Here is a 24,953-nt window from a genome sequence, read left to right as displayed (position 1 = left end):
AGTTACTAGGCTGAAGAACTCACAAATCTGAACTGGTCTGGGATCTGGGATCATGCTGAAGTGTTGACAGAAAGAGAATTGTTCCATCTGCTTCCTATATTACCAAGTTATGTGAATCTTGCTTGTTACATAGGAAAGTGCTTGAGAATCCCTTTACATTAGAACAAAGATAAATGAGGACCTTATCTTTAAAAACCATGGAGGATTAAGCCTTTTCAGAGACACATCTGCTTTGTTTCAGGAACCCCTCACTACTTTATCCACCCCCACTACCATCTGCCTCCAATTGCTGGTTCAAACCAAATTGTGATGTTTTAGAAGTCAAAGACTTGGAAAAATCAAAGAGATGACTTAGTATGATCAGAGCTATGAGCTAACAGGAAAACAGTTGTGTAATCTATGGGCTACATTCAGCCTCTGAAGCCCTAACATGGTTATCTTTCATGTCAATGTGAGAGAGGAAAGGAAAACATCTCACACTTTTACCCTGATAATTTGGACTTATAGGCAGCAGGAAGGAAGGGTGGTTTCAATTAGTTAAATGTCTTAAATTTTACATTGTATTTGAAAGTGAATTTTTATTACAATCTCACATGCATGATGTTAAAGTAGGTTAAGAAAGTGCTACCTGGTAGTAGCCCTTGAGAAATCTGTTTAAAGAAAAAAAAGATAAAAATCATTTTAAATTAGCATACTTGTTGTTTACAGGTTAACTGAAGGCTTCTGAAAGCAAGTAAGATTTGGGTTATTCTTTTAAGCAGTTTAATTATTTAGTGTGCCATCTCCCTTACAATTTTAATTTCCTTAGCAAATCTTTTTCAGATGGTTCAGAGATAGAGTTCAGCCCAGTGCCTCTCTTTAGTTATCTTGAATTCTGAATTAATAGGGTCTGAATTAATGATGTGTTACTCTATTAAACTTGAAATACTGTTCTCCCCATTGTGAAAGAGAGAGCTGCACAGCAAGCCCAGGGCTTCCAGGATGCTATATCTAGTCATTACCCCATTCCCCATGATTCATGGGGAGGGACATAGATTGAACTTTTTTCGTACTTTGCTTTTCTTCCCCCAGTTACCATTGTCATTTAGCTATCTACCACCATACTTTGTGACAGAATTTTCAGGAAACATTAGCTTTGTTTTTAGGAACACTCCTCAGTGATGATGAGGCACTCGTACACAAGATGCCAAGATGTTTACTCCCTAATATACAGAAAAAGGGAAGTTTTTCTATATTCTGCTGGAGCATGAAGGTTGTCTCAATATGTGTGGCATGGAGAGACTATTACTTATTTGAAAGTGCTGTTGTATGGCACCAGTTACTATATAGCAGAGTATCAGAATGTAATCTGATGCTGTGAAATCTGTCAGTCAAAAATAGAATGAGTCAACATTTTGGACATGGGGCCATATCTTAAACAGCAGAACTTGTGGCAGTTTAAGCCTGAAGGGTCTTTCACAAATAGCATAGGAAGATTATGCCACTGTCCAACACTACCCTGGATCATGTATCCCCAAGTGCATAGCTACTGGTATTCATTGAATATGGACTGTGCTATGATAGATGAGAGAATGTAAAATTAGACAGCTGAATATCTAGGAGCCTGTGCCCTGGTATCCATCTCTGTCAGGAAGCAATCTTAAGGTATCATCCCAGAATTGGTTCTGATATACTACTACAAGATTGACAACTTATTTGAAATTCTCTGGGGTTTTGTTTTCATGGGTAAGATGATGAGAATGGATTCCCCAAATTTATGTGTTTTTGAGGGCACATAAAAAAAAGAACAAAAACATATATAAATTCATCTGAGTCAGTATATCTGAATTTTAAGACAATTAACATTTCAAAGAAAATCTTCATGGTCAAGGACGCTGTCAAATAATTATGTCACATTCTATAGCTGCCTAACAGTTCAAGCTACCTAGGTACATAGTTTCTTGTGAATGTTTGTTGATTGATGGGAAATAGTAGAGATATTTGGAAGCTAGAGAAATTTCAAGGAGCAGCATAATTTATGATTATTTTTGGTATGTAGTTTTTTCACTTATATTGTTTTAGTTTATGATTTTGTTTTTATACTTGCCTGCTCAAACAATATCTGGAACTTCATCCTTTTTGGAAATTTTCTATTTTTGACCATTCTGCTTATTGTCTTGTTTGAACTCTATGTAATGTGAGACTCAATAGATTGAGTTACAACATTTTTCTCTCAAATCTCTGCTGAACTGACTTAATAAAATTCTTTCTAAAAATTCCTTTGAATATTTTTAAAAGTATTCTCAACTGAGTGTATTCTAGATGCATTGATTTTGACAATTCAAAAATGTTTCTCTTTCAAGTAATGAAAATTATCTATTTTATTTTTTGTAACTGCTTGTCTCTTGTTTTAAGAATACATCTCCTAGCCATACCTGTGAAAAGTATAGATCTCTTACTCTTTTATTTTTTATACTATGATCTTTAATATTCATGTTGATTATATATTTAGAATGTATTAGGTGGGTGTGTAAGGAATTTGTTTTAAGACATTAGTCAAAATCTAATTTCTGCCAAATTGCCAAATTGTTTTACTGATATATTTTTTATCAAATAGGGAGTTTTTCCAGGAAGATTTATATTTCATGTTTTATTAAATATTTGAGTGTTGAGTTCTATTGTTTCTGCTTCTCTCTTTTCTTGTTTATACTATTTATTTATATATTATTTAACCAATACCAGTTGGTTTTGATGACAACTGCTTTATAATATAGTTTGATATCTGAAAGTAGTATTTTCCCTTTGTCCTTTCATCTTTTCATCATTCACTTTAATATTTTAGACCTTTTATAAAATGAATTTTATCATTTTTATCAGAATCTACAAAGTATACCCTTATTATTTTGACTGACCTAGCATTAAAAATGTAAATTAATTTTGTTAATAATGTAATTTTTTTTTGCCAAGGCAATTAGAGTTAAGTGACTCACCCAGGGCACACAGTTCTGAAGTGTTAAGTATCTGAGTCTGGATTTCAATTCAAGTCCTCCAAACTCCAAGACCTGGGCTCTATTCACTACTCCATCTAGCTACCCCTCGTATTGCCATTTTTTATTATATTGGTAGGTATGGTCCACCCATGAGGACTGAATATTACTACACACATATTTAAGTTGTTATTTATTTTAAAAAACATTTTATAACCAAATCTGTATGAGATTTTGTGTATGTTAATTAGTCCCCAGATATTTTATGTATTTTATAGGCATGTGGAATGAGATTTGCATTGTTATCATTGCTTCTTGTGTTTTGTGTTTTGTATTAAAGTGAAATGCTGTTGTTGTTGTTGTTGTTGTTGTTGTTGTTTTTTTTTTGAGAATTTATTTTTAGCCTGTAATTTTGCTAGACATCTAGATGGCACAAAGGATAGAGAATTGGGCTGGAGTCAAAAAATTCTAAATTTAAATTCAGTTTCAGATTCCCACTAGTTGTATGACACTAGACAAGTCACAAAGTTCTATTTTTCTCAGTTCTTCAACCAATTAAAATACCCTCAGGAGAACGAAATGGAAAACCACTCCAGTATATTTGTCAAGAAAACAATGAACAAAGTTCATGTGGTCATGTGGAATCAAACATGACTGAACAACTGAACAACAACAACTTGCTGAAGCAAAGTTATCGTTTCAATATCTTTGCTGGTTTCCTAGGATTTTTCAAATAGATCATCATAGAATTTGCAGATAGGGAAACTTGTTTCCTTTTTACTTATTTTATGCCTTTTACTTCTTTTCTTCTTGTTAGAGCTCCTAGCATTTCCAGAACTATATCTAATAATAGTACAGGGATTGGGCAACCTTGGTTTACTTTTAAATTTATTGGGGAAAGTTATACTATATTTATTGGGAAAGATTCTATAATATCACCTTTGCACTTGATACTCACTTTTGTTTTTACATAAATGTTTTTTTCATTTTAATAAAAAAACTCCTATGCCTATAATTTATAGTGATTTTAACAAATGAGTACTGCAATTTTCAGCCCAATTTAATTAATTTTTAAATGTTATAACAAACCCGTTAAAGTTATATTAAGCACAGAGCACACTAAAACCTTGAGATTTTTCATGATACCTATCCTATTTTACATTTGAATAAGTCACTTTGAACCCAAGTATTGGATTTTTTTTTTTTACTTAGCTCTAACAACTTTTTCATTTTAGTCACATATTTCCAGCATGTAGTATCTGGCATGTAATAAGTGCTCAGTAAAGTTCTTACTGGAATACAATGCTGTTGTTATCTTGTCATGCTACCTATGCCTCAGAAACCCCTTTCATAGACTAGTGAAGTTTATGAATCAGAATAAAATTTTAAATGCATAAAATAAAGTTTGCAAGGTTATAAAGGGAACTAATTATATCAAAATACATTTTAAATATTTTAATAAAGTTCACAGTCCCCAGATTAAGAACCTCTGCTTTAGAAGTAATCAACATGATTTCCTTTAGTTAGTGGTCACTTCAGTTCTTTACTCTAGTTCTACAAAATGAAGTGTCTTGCTTTGTCCTAAGGAAGGTTAGGAATAACATAGAGGGTTATCTCTTCTTTTTTTATTTTATTTTATTTTATTTTTTTTTATTTAATAGCCTTTTATTTACAGGATATATACATGGGTAACTTTACAGCATTAACAATTGCCAAACCTCTTGTTCCAATTTTTCCTCTTACCACTTTAACCCCTCCCTAGATGACAGGATGACCAGTAGATTTTAAATATATTAAAATATAACTTAGATACACAATAAGTATACATGACAAACATTATTTTGCTGTACAAAAAGAATCAGCTCTGAATTATTGTACAATTAGCTTGTGAAGGAAATCAAAAATGCATGTGTGTATAAATATAGGGTTAGAATTTAATGTAATGGTTTTAGTCATCTCCCAGAGTTATTTTTCTGGCATAGCTAGTTCAGTTCATTACTGCTCCATTAGAAATGATTTGGTTGATCTCGTTGCTGAGGATGGCCTGATCCATCAGAACTGGTCATCATCTAGTATTGTTTTGAAGTATATAATGATCTCCTGGTCCTGCTCATTTCCTCAGCATCAGTTCGTGTAAGTCTCTCAGGCCTTTCTGAAATCATCCTGTTGGTCATTTCTTACAGAACAGTAATATTCCATAATTTTCATATACCACATTTATTCAGCCATTCTCCAACTGATGGACATCCATTCAGTTTCAGTTTCTAGCCACTACAAAAGGGCTGCCACAAACATTCGTGCACATACAGGTCCCTTTCCTTCTTTATAATCTCTTTGGGATATAATCCCATTAGTAACACTGCTGGATCAAGGGTATGCACAGTTTGATAACTTTTTGAGCATAGTTCAAACTCTCTCAAAATGGTTGGATTCGTTCACAACTCCACCAACAATGCATCAATGTCCCAGTTTTCCCACATCCCCTCAACAATCATCATTATTTTTTCCTGTCATCTTAGCCAATCTGACGGTTGTAGTAGTATCTTAGGTTGTCTTAATTTGCATTTCTCTGATTAATAATGACTTGGAGCATCTTTTCATATGACTAGAAATAGTTTCAATTTCTTCATCTGAGGATTGTCTATTCTATCCTTTGACCATTTTCAATTGGAGAATGGCTTGATTTTTTATAAATTAGAGTTAATTCTCTATATATTTTGGAAATGAGGCCTTTATCAGAACCTTTCACTGTAAAAATATTTTCCCAGTTTATTGGTTCCCTTCTAATATTGTCTGCATTAGTTTTGTTTGTACAAAAACTTTTCAGTTTGGTATAATCGAAATTTTCTATTTTGTGATCAGTAATGATCTCTAGTTCTGCTTTGGTCATAAAGACCTTCCCTTCCACAGGTCTGAGAGGTAAACTATCCTATGTTCCTCTAATTTATTAATAATTTCATTCTTTATGCCTAGGTCATGAAACCATTTTGACTTATCTTGGTGTCACGTTAAGTATGGATCAATGCCTAGTTTCTGCCATATTAGTTTCCAATTTTCCGAGCAATTTTATCAAACAGTAAGTTCTTATCCCAAAACTGGGATCTTTGGTTTGTCAAGACTAGGTTGCTATATTTGTTGACTGTTTGTCCATGAACTTAATCTATTCCACTGATCAACTAATCTATTCCTTAGCAATACAAATAGTTTTGGTAACTGCTGCTCTATAATATAATTTTAGATCTGGTACAGCTAAGCCACCATCATTTGATTTTTTCATTAATTCCTTGAAATTCTTGACCTTTTGTTTTCCATATGAACTTTTGTTATTTTTTTCTAGGTCATTAAAATAGTTTTTAGGTCTGATTGGTATAGCGCTAAATAAATGATTAGTTTAGGTAATATTGTCATCTTTATTATATTGCTCGCCCTATCCAAGAGCATTTAATATTTTTCAATTGGTTAGATCAGACTTAATCTGTGTGAAAAGTGGTCTGTAATTTTGCTCATAAAGTTTCTGATTTTCCCTTGGCAGATAGATTCCTAAATATTTTATATTATCAGTAGTTACTTTAAATGGAATTTCTCTTTGTAACTCTGACTGTTGGATTTTGTTGGTGCTATATAAGAATGCTGATGACTTATGTGGGTTTTTTTATAACCACAACTTTGCTAAAGTTGTGGATTATTTCTAATAACTTTTTAGCAGAATCTCTGGGGTTCTCTAAGTATACCATCATGTCATCGGCAAAGTGATAATTTGGCTTCCTCATTGCCTATTCTTATTCCTTTAATCTTTTCTCAGCTCTTATTGCTATAAGCTAGTGTTTCTAATACAATATTAAATAGTAACGGTGATAGTGGGCAGCCTTGTTTCCTCCAGATCTTATTGGAATGGTTGCGTTTGTCTCCATTACATATGATGCTTACTGATGGTTTAAATAGATGCTGCTGATTATTTTAAGGAAAAGTCCATTTATTCCTATACTCTCAAGTGTTTTTAATAGGAATGGATGTTGGATTTTATCAAATGCTTTTCTGCTCTATTGAGATGATCATATGGTTTTGTTAATTTGGTTATTAACATGGCCAATTATATTGATAGTTTTCCTAATATTAGACCAGCCCTGCATTCCTGGTATAAATCGTCTTGATCATGAGTGCATTATCCTGGAGATGATTTTCTGTAGTCTTTTGCTAATACCTTATTTAAGATTTTAGCATCAATATTCATTAGGGAGATTGGTCTATAATTTTCTTTCTCTGTTTTCAGCCTACCTGGTTTAGGTATCAGTACAATGTCTGTGTCATAGAAGGAATTTGGTAGGAGTCCTTCATTCCCTATTTTATCAAGTAATTTATATAGCATTGGGACCAATTGTTCTTTAAATGTTTGGTAAAATTCACATGTAAATCCATCTGGTCCTGAGGATTTTTTCTTAGGGAGTTGTTTAATTGCCTGTTCTATTTCTTTTTCTGAAATGGGACTATTCAAGCAATTACTTCCTCCTCTGTTAGTCTGGGAAGTCTATATTTTTAGGTAGTCATCCATTTCATAGGTTATCAAATTAATTGGTATAAAGTTGAGCAAAATAACTCCTTATTATTTCTCTAATTTCCTCTTCATTGGTGGAAAGTTCTCCTTTTCATTTTAAGACTACTAATTTCATTTTCCTCCCTCCTTTTTCTAATCAGTTTACCAAGGCTTATCTATTTTATTGGCTTTTCATAGAACCAACTCTTAGTTTTATTAATTAGTTCCATAGTTTTTTTACTTTCAATATTTTAATTTCTCCTTTCAATTTTAGAATTTCCAATTTAGTATTTGATTAGGGTTTTAATTTGGTCTTTTAGTTGCAAGCCCAATTCATTAATCTTTTATTTCTCTGTTTTATTCAAGTAAGCCTCTAAGGATATAAAATTCCCTCTTATTACCCTTTGGCTGCATCCAACAAATTTGGTATGATGTCTCATCATTGTCATTATCTTAATTGAAATTATTAATTATATCTATAATTTGCTGCTTCACAATCATTCTTTAAGATGAGATTATTTAGTTTCAATTACTTTTTGGTCTATTTCCCCTAATTTTTGTTGAATGTAGTTTTATTGCATCATGATCTGAAAGAAAGCATTTACTATTTCTGCTTTCTTGCATTTAATTTGAGTCTTTATGTCCTAATATATGGTCAATTTTTGAATAGGTTCCATGAACTGCTGAGAAGAAATATATTCCTTCTATCTCCATTCAATTTTCTCAAGATCCAACATACCTAATTTTCTAATATTCTATTTACTTCTTTAATTTCTTTCTTATTTGTTTTGTGGTTTGATTTGTCTAATTCTGAAAGTGCAAGGTTGAGATCTCCTACTATTACAGTTTTGTTGTCTATTTCTTCTTGCAGTCTCTGCTTCTCCTTTAGGAAGCTGGTGCCATACCACTTGGTGCATATATGTTTTAATATTGATTTAGCTTCGTTGTTTATGCTACCTTTAGCAGAATGTAGTTTCCTTCCTATCTCTTTTTAATTAGATCAATTTTACTTTTGCTTGATCTGAGATAGGATGGCTACCCTACTTTTGACTTCACCTGAAGCAAAATAGATTTGCTCCAGCCTTTTACCTTTACTCTATATGTATCCCCTGCCTTAAATGTGTTTCTTGTAAACAACATATTGTAGGGTTCTGACTTTTGATCAGTCTGCTATCTGCCTCTCTTTGTGGGAGTTCATCCCATTCACATTTACGGTTAGAATTACTAAATCTTTTCCTGCCATCCTAATAACCCCAGATTGTGCTTTGCTTATTCTTGCCTCCCCCAACCCTCTTTCCCCTTTTAAACTTATGTCCCACTCTTGTAGTCACGATGCTTATCCTCTTTATAATCCCTCCCTCCCCTTTGAGTCTTTCCCTTCCTTCCCTTATTACTCTTTTTCTTTTCCTTTTCCTCTCCCCGTTTTTCATGAGGCGAGAGAGATTTTCTCTAAAACAAATGTCAATTATTTTTTCTTTGAGCCAGCTCTGATGAGAGTAAGATTCACATAATGTTCCTCCCCTCTCTAAATTCCCTCAGATATGATAAGTTTCCTTAGCCTCTTTGTGGGATGTGGTTTCCCTCTTTTATCCCTCCTTCCACCTTATTCTGCCATCATCCCTTTTCCATATCTACTTCCTTTTTTATATCATTAATCAAATTTTACATGTATTCTTTTTGTATATCAACAACAAATACAATTCTCAAAGAGTTATTTTACCTTTCTTGCATCTCTTGAGTTCTATTCTTGAATCAAATTTTTGTTTAATTCTGGTTTTCTTCAGAAACAAATGGAATTCATTTGTTTTATTAAATGTCCATCTTCTTCCCTGGAAGAAAATGCTCAACTTAGCTGGGTAGTTTATTCTTGGCTTGCATCCAAGTTCTTGTGCCTTTCAGATATCATATTCAGGACCTTCTTTCCTTTAATGTAGGGCATCGGATCTTGGGTGATCTTATTGTGGCACCTCAGTATTTAAATGGTTTTTGGCTGCTTGTAAGATTTTTTCCTTAATCTGATAGTTCTGAAATTTTGCCACAATATTCCTTGGGGTTTTATTTTTAGGGTTTCTTTCAGAAGGTGTTCGATGATTCTTTCAATGCCTTTTTACCTTCTGATTCTATTACATCTGGCAGTTCTCTTTGATGTTCTTGTAAAATGGTATCTGGGCTCTTTTTCATCATAGTTTTCAGAAAGTCCAATAATCCTCAGATTATCTCTCCTAGATCTATTTTTCCAAGTCTATCGTTTTGCAAGTAGATAATTCATGGTTTTCAGTTTGTCATTTTTTGTTTTGCTTGACTGATTCTTGCTGTCTCAATGAATCATTAGTTTCAATTTGTTCAGTTCTAATTTTTAAAGAATTATTTTTCTTCATTAGCTTTTTTTACTTCTTTTCTGTATATGTCAATTGGGTTTTTGATGTATTGTTTTGGTCTGTGGAATTTTTTCCATTTCACTAATTTTTTTTTTAGTGAATTATTTTTCTTTTCAATTCACAGATCCTACTTTCTTCTTGAGTTCTTTGTCTTTTCAATTCACAAATCCTACTTTCTAGTGATTTTTTTTCAATTCGTATTTCAGGAAATTGTTGCTCTCTTTTAAGGCTTCTCTTTCCTTTCCCATTTATCTTCTAACTCTCTTTGAGACTTTTATGGTCTCTTCTATGAGAGCATTATGTAAGGAGGACAGTCTGATGCATTTTGCTGTTTGAGGTCTCTTCAGGTTTGCTGACCTTCTCTTTTCTGCATAGAAGCTGTCAGATCTTCTTTTCATCTTTTTATTCATGTTTTAAAAGCCTTTAGGTGGTCTCCTAGGCAAGGGGTTACCAGCTTCCTCTGCAGAGCAGGAAGATTTAAAACCGATTTCTGGCTCCGAGGGTATGGGGTGCTCTGGTGAGAGTTTTCCCTTCCCCAACAGGAGTGGATTCAGCACTGGCCGAGCTATCAAACTGCTTAGTAGGGCTGAGGTGGATTAGCGATGCCCTGGGCTAGAGACTAAGGGGTGAAAGTGTCACTGCCCCAGGCCGGGCCTCTTGTGGGACTGTGAGTATTAAGCTGACCGCAGACCACAGACCTCACTAAACTCTGCCAGGTCTCTGCCTGATGCAAATCAGTCCTGGAAAAGCTCTATGGCCCCAAGCCGAGCTCCCCACTGCGCAGATTGGAGGCTAACCCGGGCTGCGTCCTCCTGCCGTGCAGGATCACAACTGCCCCAAGGAGAAGCCCCATACTGCGGGTTGGGGCTGCGCGCTTGTGCTGAGATCTGTGCCTTCACCCTGGGTTTGAGACTCTCCTCGTAACCTAATTTCTCTCCCTGTCTGTGCCGATCTCCCCCCTGGCCCCGGAACCAACCTTTTTTGGCGAGACTGCAGATTTTCTTCGGCCGGTGAGTTGTTCTACTTCTTATCTTTACGAATTGTAGCAGTCAAGACTATTTTTGAGGCTCGATATAATATTGATAAAGAGGGTAAGAGAAGAGCTTAGAAAGTCGCGTGTGTCTTCTCCGCCATCTTGGCTCCGCCCCCAGGTTATCTCTTCTTATAATATTTCTCAATTATTTCCTCTTAAACAGATCATTTTAATATTGGGTAGAGTATCAGGCAGATGGAAGGCTGGGAGAGTATAGAGTTAACTGCTTCAGTGGACACTTTACAAGTAATATTTTTGCCAACATTAAAATCACAACAAGAGATTGAAAGAAGGCAGAAAGAAAAACAAGCAGCTGATCTTCCAAACCCATGTATTAACTCATGTAGAAAGTTATAGACTACAAGAAATTCTGAGAAAGTGTGCCTAATCTCACTCCAGATAATCACAGATTCATGTCACTGGAAGAGTTGTCTTTTCCTTTTTTTTCCTTGGGCCTGTGTTCTGGATAAGGCTTTTTATCTGCCTGCTGTTTCTTGTCTTTATTGTAATGTTGATCTACAGGGAGAGATACCTCTGCCCTTTGCTTTAAGGATTGATGGCACTGGGCTCCAGTGTTATTGCCCAGCTTTCCTGAAAGGTCTCTTGATTTATTCCCTTTGTACTAGGAAACCATATCTGCTCATTATCTAGGAAGGTCAGTAGTAAGAAGATATTTCTTCTAGCTTCAACAGGAGATTGCTTGCCTTTTTTCCCCCCCATATATCTCTTGGCATTCAAAGTATACTTAGTGGGGGATAGGGTTGTGGTTAGCCAGGGTCAAACAATGAGAGAATGTAAATTATTACTGAGAGTAGAGAGGTAAATAAGGGAGCATATCAATTTGAATGCATATATAAACACTCATATTCTCTAATTTATGATCCATACTTATATCTCCATTATAAAAATTATAAGTCAAATGTATCTAAGTTTTGTTGCTCAGTCATTTCAATTGTGTCTGCCTCTTCATGATCCAATTTAGAGTTTTTTGGCAAGATATCAGAAGGATTTGCCACTTTTTTCTCTAGCTCTTTTTACAGATGAGCAAGTGACATAAACAAAATTACCTGACAACTAGATTCACAAAGCTAGTGAGTGTCTGAGGCCAGATTTGAACCCATGTGGTACTGATTCCATGCCCAGCACTGCATTCACTGAGCCATCTAGACATTCTTGGGAAGTTCACTATTCTTTAACCCCATTTTAAAGATGAGGAAACCAAGGATCTCAAATTTTAAGTGCACTGCCATGTAGCAAAGTAGTAAGAAAATGAATACCAAATAGAATTTCACATCTAATAACCTCATATTAAAGAGGTTTTTTTTTCCTTCTGCTATAAGATATGATACTTATAAAAATAAATAAATATCCAACAATGACATTCATACCTAGAGAATGAAGAGTAAAGAGTTTAGGATACATGAAACAATATTTATTAAGAATCTCTTCTGTGCCAAGTATTATACAAGTTGATATTGAAAGAAAAGCAAAAATAAAATTGAATAAACTTGACCACAAATAGTTATTTTTTATTTAAAATTATCTCCATTTCTAAATATACCTCTGAAAAAAGAGTCATCCTTTATAATAAAAACAAAACTGAATATTTGCAGAGTTTTACTCTAAATACAAATGGATATTGAAGGAGGCAGATCCAAGGTGGCAGACTAAAGGCAGGGACTCACCAAGCTCTCCCCAAATCATTCCAAATTCCTTTAAATAATGACTCTAAACACATCTTAGAGAATTACAATACACAAAAAGACAGGGTGGAACATTTTCTAGACAAAACTAGTAAGTTCAACAAAAAAGTTTGGTGGAGTCCATCCAGCAGATCATGACAGCAGAGCCCCCAGCCCTGGTCCCAGTACCAGCAAGGCAGGAACAGGGCTTGTATCTCTGAATAAGCATCACTACTGGTGGTTCTAGACCCCTCAGACTAGAGACACCAAAGACAACTTAGATCAGCAGGAAAGCAGTAGGTTGAAAAGTTCTTGGAAACCAGCAAATCTGATATGGGTGGCAATGGTAGCAACAGTTTCTGGAAGACTTAACTCACAGGAATTCTCTTTATTAGCCTGAAGAGAGAATCTCTAGCTTTAGCCCACTAGAACTTACATCTACAGTGGAGCAGGGAAAGCTCTCATAGTTCCAGGGAAGAAAAAAATGCTTGTGATCAGACTCCTAGAAGATGTTCTGAAAAAAGCTTGGGAAAGTATACCCTCCACACGGGAAATGAAGACCTATTTCAACAAAGAGTTAAAAGGCAAGTAATGGGCTGGGGGAATGAGCAGACAACAGAAAAAGATTCTGGCCACAGAAAAATACTATGGTATTGTGAAATACTTTGGTATATATGGGAGATCAAAACACACACTCAGAGAAGATCACATAGTTAAATCTCCTACACTCAAACCTTCCAAGGTGAATAAGAATTAGGCTTAGGCCATGGAAGGACTCAAAAGAACTTTTGAAAATCAAGAAAGAGATGTGGAGGAAAAATTGGGAAGATAAATGAATGTGACATAAAAGGAAACATAAAAACTATAAGGAAAAGAATGCTTTAAAAAGCAGAATTGTAGGAGAACAGAGCCAAGATGGAAAAGAGTAGACAAGTTTTCATGGCTTCCCTCAGATCAACACCAAAGCAAGCCTCTGAACTGGTTTTGGAGTGACAGAATCCACAAATATTTGGAGTGTAACAAATTTCCAACAGAAGATATTTTTGAAGAACTTCAGAAAAGCTCTGTTTCTTTCTTTTTTTTTTTTTTAATTTTATTTATTTATTTTTTTTAATTTAATAGCCTTTTATTTACAGGATATATACATGGGTAACTTTACAGCATTAACAATTGCCAAACCTCTTGTTCCAATTTTTCACCTCTTACCCCCCCCCCACCCCCTCCCCTAAATGGCAGGATGACCAGTAGATGTTAAATATATTAAAATATAACTTAGATACACAATAAGTATACATGACCAAAACATTATTTTGCTGTACAAAAAGAATCAGACTCTGAATTATTGTACAATTAGCTTGTGAAGGAAATCAAAGATGCAGGTGTGCATAAATATAGGGATTGGGAATTCAATGTAATGGTTTTTAGTCATCTCCCAGAGTTCTTTTTCTGGGTATAGCTAGTTCAGTTCATTACTGCTCCATTAGAAATGATTTGGTTGATAGAAAAGCTCTGTTTCAATCAGGTATAGGGTGAAGGGGAAGGTATCTGAGCAAAGGCACAGCACACTAGCTGTGAGAAATGTAATTTTCATTGCATCGTGGTCTGAAAAGGATGGATTTACTATTTACTATTTCTGCCTTACTGCATTTGAGTTTGAGGTTTTTATGTCCTAGTATATGGTCAATTTTTGTATAGGTTCCATGAACTACTGAGAAGAAAGTATATGCCTTTCTGCCTCCATTTAGTTTTCTCCAGAGATCTATCATATTTAACTTTTCTAGTATTCTATTTACCTCTTTGACTTCTTTCTTATTTATTTTTGTGGTTTGATTTATCTAATTCTGAGAGTGCAAGGTTGAGATCTCCCACTATTATAGTTTTCTGTCTATTTCTTCTTGCAGCTCTCTTAATTTCTCTTTTAAAAGTTTAGATGCTACACCACTTGGTGCATATATGTTTAATATTGATATTGCTTCATTATCTATGCTACCCTTTAGCAAGATATAGTACCCTTCCTTATCTCTTTTAATTACATCAATTTTTGCTTTTGCTTGGTCTGAGATCAGGATGGCTACCCCCTGCTTTTTTGACTTCACCTGAAGCATAGTAGTTTTTGCTCCAATCTTTAACCTTTACTCTGTATGTATCTCCCTGCTTCAGGTGTGTTTCCTGTAAACAACATATTGTAGGATTCTGGCTTTTAATCCATTCTGCTAACTGCTCACTCTACATGGGGGAGTTTACCCTGTTCACATTTATGTTCTGTATTACTTGCCATCTTGTTAACCCTTGTTTATGCTTTTCTCCCTTCTTTTCCCCTTATCCCCCTCCCCAGTATTAAACTTGTGAGCACCATTTGCTTCTCACTGACCTCCTTTTATAGTATCCCTCCTCTTGTCTTAGAGTTCCTCCCCCTATCTTACTCCTTTTCCTCACAGTTTCTGTATTCCCTTCTGCTTAGCTTATTCCTTCCCTTTTCACTTTTCTCTTCTCACTTTTCAATGAGGTGAGAGAAGTTTCACCATAAATTGAATATACCTAAATTTTTTTCTCTTAAAGCCAATTCTGATGGCAGTAAGATACCCATTATATTCATCCCGCTCCATTCTTTCTCTCAAATATAATAGGTTTCCTTTGCCTTTTGATGAGTTGTAGTACCCCCACTTTAATCTTTTTCTTGTATAATGTCCTTTCCACCTCTAGTTTCTAGAACAAGGTATACATGTATTCTTTATACATCTTTATAGTAGAAATATAGTTCCCAAGATTTCTTTTTACCTTTTTGAGTTTCTCTTGAGTTCTATATTTGTAGATCAAACTTTTTGTTAAGTTCTGTTTTTTTCATCAAAAATAGGTAAAATTTGCTTATTTCGATGAATGTCCATCTTCTTCCCTGGAAAAAGAAGCTCATTCTGGCTGGGTAAGTTATTTTTGGTTGCATACTGAATTCCTTGGCCTTTTGGAATATTACATCCCAGGCCCTTCAATCTTTCAATGTGGATGCTGTTAGATCGTGGATAAGCCTCATTGTGGCTTCTCTATATTTGAATTGGGTTTTTCTAGCCGCTTGCAGTATTTTTTCCTTTGTCTGAAGTTCTAGCATTTGACCACTATATTTCTTGGTGTTTTGATTGTAGGGTCCCTTTCAGTAGGTGATTGATGATAGTTCTCTTTGAAAATTTCCCGAAAATACTGTCCAGGCTCTTTTTTTCATCATATTATTCTGGAGTCCAATAATTCTCAGATTGTCTTGCATAGATCTATTTTCCAGGTCTGTTATTTTCCCAAGAAGGTATATCACTTTTTTCCTCATTGTTTGATTTTTTTGGTTTTGCTTGACTGATTCTTGTTGTCTCCTCAAGTCATTCAATTCTATTTGTTCGATTCTGATTTTCAATGAAGTATTTTCTTCACGCACTTTTTTATATCTTTTTCTAATTGTCCAATTGTGTTGTTTTGTTCTATAGAATTTTTTTTCCGTTTCGCCAATTTTATTTTTTAGAGAGCTGTTTTCTGTTTCCAGTTCACTAATCCTATTTTTCAATGATTTGATTTCTTTATCCACTCTGTCTTTAAATGAGTGGGATGACTTCTCCAGACTCTCTTGCCAAGCCTCCCTCTCCTTTTCCCATTTTTCTTCTAGCTTTCTTGTGAGGGACTTTTTAATTTCTTCTATGAGATTCATCTGTGCTGAGGAACAGATGATCTCCTCCTTTGAGGATTCACCTGGAGACAGTCTGCTTTTAGTCTCCTCAGAGTTTAGAGTCTGCTCTCTATCGGTATAAAAGCTGTCAATGGTTAAGGTCCATTTCAATTTTTTGCTCATTTTGTCAGAGAAGAATCAGAGACAAACTAGCAAAGAAAAAGAAAACAAAAGGAATCCACTTTCTTTTTTGGGCTGGGTGGTGTTACATAGCTTCCTCTACAGACTGCAGTGGGGGAGGGGCAGCAGTGAGGCACTAGCAGGACAGCTATGCCTGTGCTGCACCTGTGCTCTGAGACTCTGACAGCATGCTGAGACACTGTGTGGGAGGGGTGACCAGGTCTGGAGAGAGTCCAGCTGTTCGAGGTTGTATTCTTCATCCCCTGTGTCTTTAGCTTCTCTGCTTGTCTGCTGACTTGCTGCCAGGGCAAAACATTCAATACTGTAGCAAAGCTCTTCCCACAAAGACAGCTGAGATCACACCCCACCCCCGTCAGGTCTGCTTGGCTGTGAGCTGCCTGCCTGGCTTTCACTGCTGCTGCATGCCCTCAGCCTGTGCCGGAACTAAATCTGTCCCAGCCCTTGAGCAAAAGCAGACCTTTCCTGGTGAATTTCAAGGATGTCTTCTCTTGGTAACTGTGGGTTTTTTTCAGTCAAACATTAATTCAGAGACTTGTCATGAAATGAATTCTGAGAGAAAACATGGAGCTTACACAGCTGTGTGCCTCCTCTCCGCCATCTTGGCCAGAAGTCCCATTTAACTCTTTAAAAATAGATTTTACAAAATGGAAAAATAAACCAACTCATTGAAAAACAGAATTTATGAAATGGAAAAAAATAAACAAAACAATTCACTTAAAAGTGCAATTGGCCAGATGCAATGGGAGATAAATTCAATTATTGATGAGCCTCAATCAAGATTACCCAGGAACAAATAGTTCCCCCTTTAAAAGATTCAAGGGCCTGGAATATGATATTCCAAAAGGCTAAAGGAACTTGGATTGTAGCCAAGAATTTACTATCCAGCAAAATTAAGCATTATCTTTCAGAGAAAAAGATGTCATTCAATGAAACAGGTGAATTTCATTTATGTCTAATGAAAACACCAAAGCTGAACAGAAAAGTTTATATCCAAATACAGAACACAATTGAAGTTTTAAAAAGAAAGAAAAAAATAACTGTTTCTTTTAAAAGTTAAAAAGTCCATCTCCCTATATGGAAAGATTATATGTTTTACTCTTGAGAAATGTATCTCTGCTATGGGTATACACAGAAGGTGTAAGTATGTTTTGATTTTATTGTGATGACATAAAAAGAAACTAGAGGTAGAAAGGGCATTGTGGAAGAAGTTAAAAGGGGAGGCAAAATAGGATAAATTATATCTTATGAAGAAGCAAATAATAATTGAGGGAAAAGGAGAGGGGCCTGAACATTGTATAAACTTTACTTTCATTGAATTAAGGAATTGTTTAAGAAATGTTTTCCCTTCTTTTTCCAAGAGAGAATATCAGACTTATTTACCTCACATAGGGATTTATCACTCTATAGGGAAGTGGGAGAGGAAATGGGAAAGGAAGAGGATAGGCTAAAAGAAGGGAGAAAGGAAGTAGGAGAAAGAAATAACAAAGGAGGGGCTGTAAACATTGAGAATTGTTTGAGGGAGGTGGTGGTAAGAAGCAAATATGGGGGAGGAAGGAAAGAGGAAAAGGAAAGAGAAAAGTATAATCTGGGGGAAATAAGATGATGGGCAATATTGCATTTGTAATTTTATGTTTTTAGTTTTATTAAAGCTTTTGATTTTCAAAATATATGCTGAGATAATTTTCAACTTTCACTCTTGCAAAACCTTGTGTTTTATTTTTTTCCCCTTTCATTCTCACAACCACTATCTTAGACTGCAGGTATGCACATAAAACACTTTAAAAGGCAAATAAGTGAGATAGAAGAAAAAAATGAGAATAGAAATGAGAAGTATGCATAAGAGAGTGAACAGCTTGGAAAAAGAAGGAAAAAAAATGTCTGGTGAAAACATTTTAAAAAGTAGAATTAGCCAAATGGAAAAAGCTATACAAAATATAGCTGAAGAAAATCACACATTAAAAATGAGAAAGTAAATGGAGGCAAATAACTGTGAGACAGCAAGAATCATTCAAACAAACTAAAAAAAAATTAAAAATGGAAGAAAAGGTGAAATACCTTACTGGAAAAACAGCCAACCTGGAAATAGATCCAGAAGAAACAATTTTAAAAAATTATTGGCTATCTGAAGGCCATGACAAAAAAAAAAAAAAAAAAAAAAAAAAAAAAAAAAAAAAAAGACTGGATAGCACTCTTCAAGAGATCATTAAGGAAAACTATTCCAATAGTCTAGAGACAGAGAGGCAAATAGTCATTAAAAGAATGCATCAATCATCTTTGGAAACAGATCCCTGAAGGAAAACCCCAAGGAACATTGTTGCAAAGCTCCAGAACTACAACCACAAGGAAAAAAAATACTTCAAACTACCAACCAAAAACAATTCACATACCAAGGAGCAACAGTCAGAATTACCCAGAATCTAGCAGTTTCTACAATAATGGATTGGAGGCCTGGAATACCATATTCTGGAAGGAAAAGTCCTAGGATTTCAGCCAAAATTAACTACCCAGAAAGACTTAGCTACCCATAAAGATGTAGCATCATCTTTCAGGGGAGACATCTTTCAGGGATCTTCAATGAAGATTTTTCAGACTTTCAATCATTTATATTGAAAAATACAGAACTAAAAAGAAAATTCATTCTACAAATAAAGGACTCAAGCGAAGAATAGAAAGGTATACAGGGGAAAATTAGATTGATAAATATAGATATAGATATATTAAGTAAAGTTTAAATTGTATGTGTAACTCTTGAAAATAGTATCTGTTCACTGGGATCCACAGAGAGAGGCATCACATGGACTGAGGGTGTGGTTGTAAATGAACCATTATGTAATTACATCAAAGAAAAAGACATAAAGGAGTGAAAAAAGGTTTCTACTGGAAGAAGAGAAAAGGGCAGGCATAATATGATAAAATAGATCACATGAAGAGGCACAAAAGATCCATTACAACATATGGAAAAAATAGAGGGGAATGAGATTATATGAAACTTGATCTCATCAGATTTGGTTCCAGAGGGAATAATTTAATCATTCACTTGTTGTATAGAAATGTATCTAACCCAAAGGCTTCATTTCCAAAATATATAGAGAATTGACTCTAATTTATAAGAAATCAAGCCATTCTCCAATTGATAAATGGTCAAAGGATATGAACAGACAAATTTTAGATGATGAAATTGAAACTATTACCACTCATATGAAAGAGTGTTAAAAATCACTATTGATCAAAGAAATGCAAATCTGAACTATCACTACACACCTGACAGATTGGCTAAGATGACAGGAAAAAATAATGACGAATGTTGGAGGGGATGCGGGAAAACTGGGACACTGATACATTGTTGGTGGAGTTGTGAACGAATCCAACCATTCTGGAGAGCAATCTGGAATTATGCCCAAAAAGTTATCAAACTGTGCATATCCTTTGATCCAGCAGTGTTTCTACTGGGCTTATATGCCAAAGAGATATTAAAGAAGGGAAAGGGACCTGTATGTGCCAAAATGTTTGTGGCACCCCTGTTTGTAGTGGCTAGAAATTGAAAAATGAATGGATGCCCATCAATTGGAGAATGGTTGGGTAAATTGTGGTATATGAATGTTATCGAATATTATTGTTCTGTAAGAAATGACCAGCAGGATGAATACAGAGAGACTTGGAGAGACTTACATGAACTGATGCTAAGTGAAATGAGCAGAACCAGGAGATCATTATATACTTCAACAACTATACTATATGAAGATGTATTCTGATGAAAATTGATTTCTTTGACAAAGAAACCTAACTCAGTTTCAACTGATCAAAGATGGACAGAAGCAGCTACACCCAAAGAAAGAATACTGGGAAATGAATGTAAACTGTTTGCATTTTTGTTTTTCTTCCTGTGTTATTTCTACCTTCTGGATCCAATTCTCCCTGTGCAACAAGAGAATTGTTCGGTTCTGCACACATATATTGTATCTATGATATACTGCAACATATTTAACATATATAGGACTGCTTGCCATCTAGGGGAGGAGGTGGAGGAAGAGAGGGGAAAAATCGGAACAGAAGTGAGTGCAAGGGATAATGTTGTAAAAATTTACCCTGGCATGGGTTCTGTCAATAAAAAGTTATTATAATAATAATAAAAAAAGAAATTGCTAGAAAAATAAAGCAATATTTATTAAAAAAAAAAAAAAGAAATGTATCTAACCCAATAAAAAAGTAGGAGGAGAAAGAAGAAAGAAAAGGGAGAGTCAGGAAAGAAGGGAGGGCAGAAATACTAAGAACAAAAGTAAAATAAGGGGGAATGGATAATAGAAGATAAGACAATGGGTAGGATGGCTTAAGAAAACACCACTAAGGACAGGGTGGAATGAGAGAACAAAAGTATATACAGGGGAGAAAACAGGGGAGAAATACTGAGCTGGTAATCATAATAGTTAATGTGAATGAGATGCACTCTTCCATGAAACAATATGAAATAGCAAAGTGGATTAAAAAACAGAATCCTACAATATGTTGTTTATAAGAAAGACATTTGACACAGAGAAACACATATAGAGTATAGGTAAAAAGCTTGAAATTTTATTATGTTTCAGCTGAAGTTAAAAAAAAAAAGCAGGGATTGCATTTCTGATCTTAGGAAAAGCAAAAGTAAAAAAATAGATCTTAAATAGATAAATAAATAAGGAAGAAAAGTACATCTTAATAAAGAGTACTATATACAATGAAGTAGTAATGCTATTACATGTGTAGGCACTATGTAGTAGAGCAGCTAAATTCCTAGAGACTACATTTCAATGAAGAAATGTACAGCAAAACTATACTAGCAGGGTAACTCAATCTTTCCCTCTCAAAATTAGACAAATCTAACCACAAAATAATCAAGAAAAAAAAAAAAACTAGGGAGTTAAATAGAATCCTAGAAAACCTAGAAATCATTTTAGCCAATCTGAAAACATGGGCTGGTATCTCAGATTTGTTTTAATTTGCAGTTCTCTAATTAACAGTGATTTTGAACATTTTTTTTTTCATATGGCTATAGATGGCTTAAATTTTGTCATCTGAAAATTGTCTGGTCATATCTTTGACCATTTATCAACTGGGGAATGACCTGTATTCCTATAAATTTAACATAGTTTTTAATATATTTTAGACATGAGAACTTTATCAGAAACACTGACTATAAAATTTTCCCCAGCTTTGTATTTCTCTTTTAGTTATGTTTCTGTTGGTTTTGTTTGTGTAAAATCTTTTTAATTTAGTGTAATTAAAATTATCTATTTTGCCTTTCAAAATATTCTTTAGTTCTCTTTGCTCATAAATTTCTCTCTTTTCCAAAGATCTGATAGATAGATTATCCTTTCCTCTCCTAATATGCTTATACTATCACCCATTATGTCGAAATCATGTACTTGTTTTGACCTTATTTTGTTATAGAATATATAAAAACAATATAAGTATTCCTATATTTCAGTCCAATTTATTTTCAAGTTCCATTGAATACAGACAAAATTGATAGATAGATAGAAAGAAAGACAGATAGATAAGAAAGAAAGTATGAATAAACAAGAAAAGAAATAATTCATCATTTTGCTTCTAGAACCTTGTGGGAGCCTATGAAAATTCAGAAGACCTGAGTTGGATTTTATTCCATTCAGAAAAATTATCACTACATAATGGGAAATACTGAAGAATAAAAAAGTAGTAATTTCAAAATAGAATTAGGAAGATGACATTTCAGACACAGTAGAAACAAAAATATTTGAACTAAGTTTCAATAGAAATTGAGCTTTTAAATTGATATTGTTTTGTTCCTCTTTTGTCTATCTTTGTGCTTTTCCAATGTCCAACTAAGAGAGATAAGTAATTCCTTCCCCAAAGATATGGTTAAAGGAAATTTCAACAATTTGCAAAATGCCACTATCATTGGAAAGTGTAAGTTTAAAAGTCAGCATGTTGCCAAATATTTGAAAGAAAAAAATCATACATTTCCTCTATGATTATAAAATAATTCTATCTAAACTTTGGGAAATATCAGGATATTTGAGAAAATGTTTCAATATACAATCAGTTGTCCACCATAGAATTTATCTCTGCGTAATTAGGATATAGAGAGATACGGTATCCAAAAAATCACAGTCAGACATTGACAGAATAGTCATTATAATGAAGAACCAAATGAGAATATGTTATTTGTGTGGCTATGTGCATGCCTCTACAAACAAAGTGAGAAATTATATTAATGACTTCAGCATCCAAGGTTGGCTTTGCTACCAATAAATTAGTCATATTTTATTAGCAAATTTTGTTTATATAGGATTTGAACACCACAGGTTAAATTCTATTACTTTTTTAGGAAAAAATCATATGCACATACATATATGTGCATACACATGTGTGTATGTGTGTTTATAAATATACATATATAAACATATATACATATACATGTATATGGCTGTAGGTACATTTGTCTTATGAAAGGCAAAATAGACAACTTTAATTACATTAAATTAAAACTTTTTTTACATAAAGAAAACCAAACATAGATACCCACATTTACATATATGGGCACATTGATATGCATGTATATCCAAAAATATATCTCTGCATATATTCACATGTGTTTGTGTATCTATATGTATTATTCATACGTATAAATACATTTAAATGTGTATTGTATATATCTCCTATATGTGTATATTCATAAATCTCAGAGGTATTTCATTTTAAGGGACGATAAAGATTAAAATTAACAGCAATTATACTCTGATACTTATTAGTCAAGAATATTAGATAAAAAAGGTTTGCATTTATGTTGTGGTTTTCCTCACAATAATCGTGGAGTTAAGCCTCATAATCTTCATTTCATTATAAAGTAGGTTTTCAAAAGACCAGCAACTTTGTCAGGATGATATACATGGTTGGTGTAAATGTTTAACTCAAGTTTCCTTACTTCAAGTCCCAATACCACTTGCAGCCATGCCATCTCTCAAGGCTAATTCTGTAACTGATTTTATCATGATGTAGAGTTATATTTTGTACTTATATAATGAAAGTTTTGCAATAAGCAAAGAAGTTATACTAAATAAAGAATCTTCATTAGATGGTGAGCTCCTTGAAATAAGGGACTGGTTTTTGCCATGTTTTAATATCCTCAGCATGCAGCAACGCTTGGATCACAGTAGATGTTTAATACATATTGGTTAATTAAGATTCATCTTGTTAACCCCAGTGCTGATTGTTAGATGCAACATTGATTAAACATTGATGAAAAAAATGGATTAAGAACACAATCATGAAGAGAATACTGAACTTCAAATCACAAGAATTAAATCTTAGTCCCCTTTTTTCACTTACATGCTGTGCAATCTCAGGTAAGTAATTTAATCTAAACATTTTTTGCCTTAAATTGTAAAACAAATACTGTAAATATCACTTGCCTGAAGACAGAACATTGGACTAAATGTTTTAAAGTTTGTTTCAGGTCAAATTCTTATAAGGTCAATGACCTGATAAAATTTTCACAAGAATATGAACAGCTGACTGTGTAAATTTCTTTGGAATCTATAAATTATTTTCATCCACCTGCAGAAGTCAAGAGGCATGATAATTATAGTTATTTAAAATAAAACAAAACTAAATCACATAGCTATCATAATATTTATATATTCCTCTATCACTAAGTCAGGGTAAGAATCATAAACTAGAGTGCTGGAAGGAATTTTCTAGATTATCAAAACTAATACCCTCATTTTTTTTTTTTAAAGAATACTGGAAGTCTGATTCTTTTTGTACAGCAAAATAACGTTTTGGTCATGTATACTTATTGTGTATCTAATTTATACTTTAATATATTTAACATCTACTGGTCATCCTGCCATCTAGGGGAGGGGGTGGGGGGTAAGAGGTGAAAAATTGGAACAAGAGGTTTGGCAATTGTTAATGCTGTAAAGTTACCCATGTATATATCCTGTAAATAAAAGGCTATTAAATAAAAAAACAAACAAAAAACAAAAACAAAAACAAAAACAAAAGCAAAAACAAAAAAAAAATAAAGAATACTGGAGATCAGAAACATGAAGTGATATATAAAAAGTAACATTAAAATAATAAAAGAGTCAAAACTGGAATCTCAGTTTGCTAACTTCTAATCCAGAGGGACTGTAGCTCAAAATTTGAAGCTATTTTATTTGCAATTGAACTGGCTTTGCTGTATTAACTAATTGTGTGATCTTTAGCATGTCTTCAGTTGAGTTTAGTCATTACTAAACTGAGGGTTGTGAACTTCATTTTTTAAAAAATTCATTTCTAGCTTACCAAATACTTTACCTTATTTGCTTTACTGTGCTCTATCTAGTAGGTCCTTTTACATCTTTCATTTGTGACTTGATAAATGCAGTTCATTATCACTATCCCTACTTGCTTCCACTACTATGTACTGGTTAACTCTATGTTGAACTTTGCTGAGATAATAAACTTAAAACAAAATTATTTGCTATATCATTGGAAAGCTAAAGAAAAAAAGTCCTTAA

The sequence above is a fragment of the Sarcophilus harrisii genome, chromosome 2 (genome assembly GCF_902635505.1).
Source record: "Sarcophilus harrisii chromosome 2, mSarHar1.11, whole genome shotgun sequence".
Taxonomy (NCBI): Eukaryota; Metazoa; Chordata; class Mammalia; order Dasyuromorphia; family Dasyuridae; genus Sarcophilus; species Sarcophilus harrisii.
The sequence above is the reverse complement of the archived record's forward strand: the minus strand, read 5'-3'. Positions refer to the sequence as shown.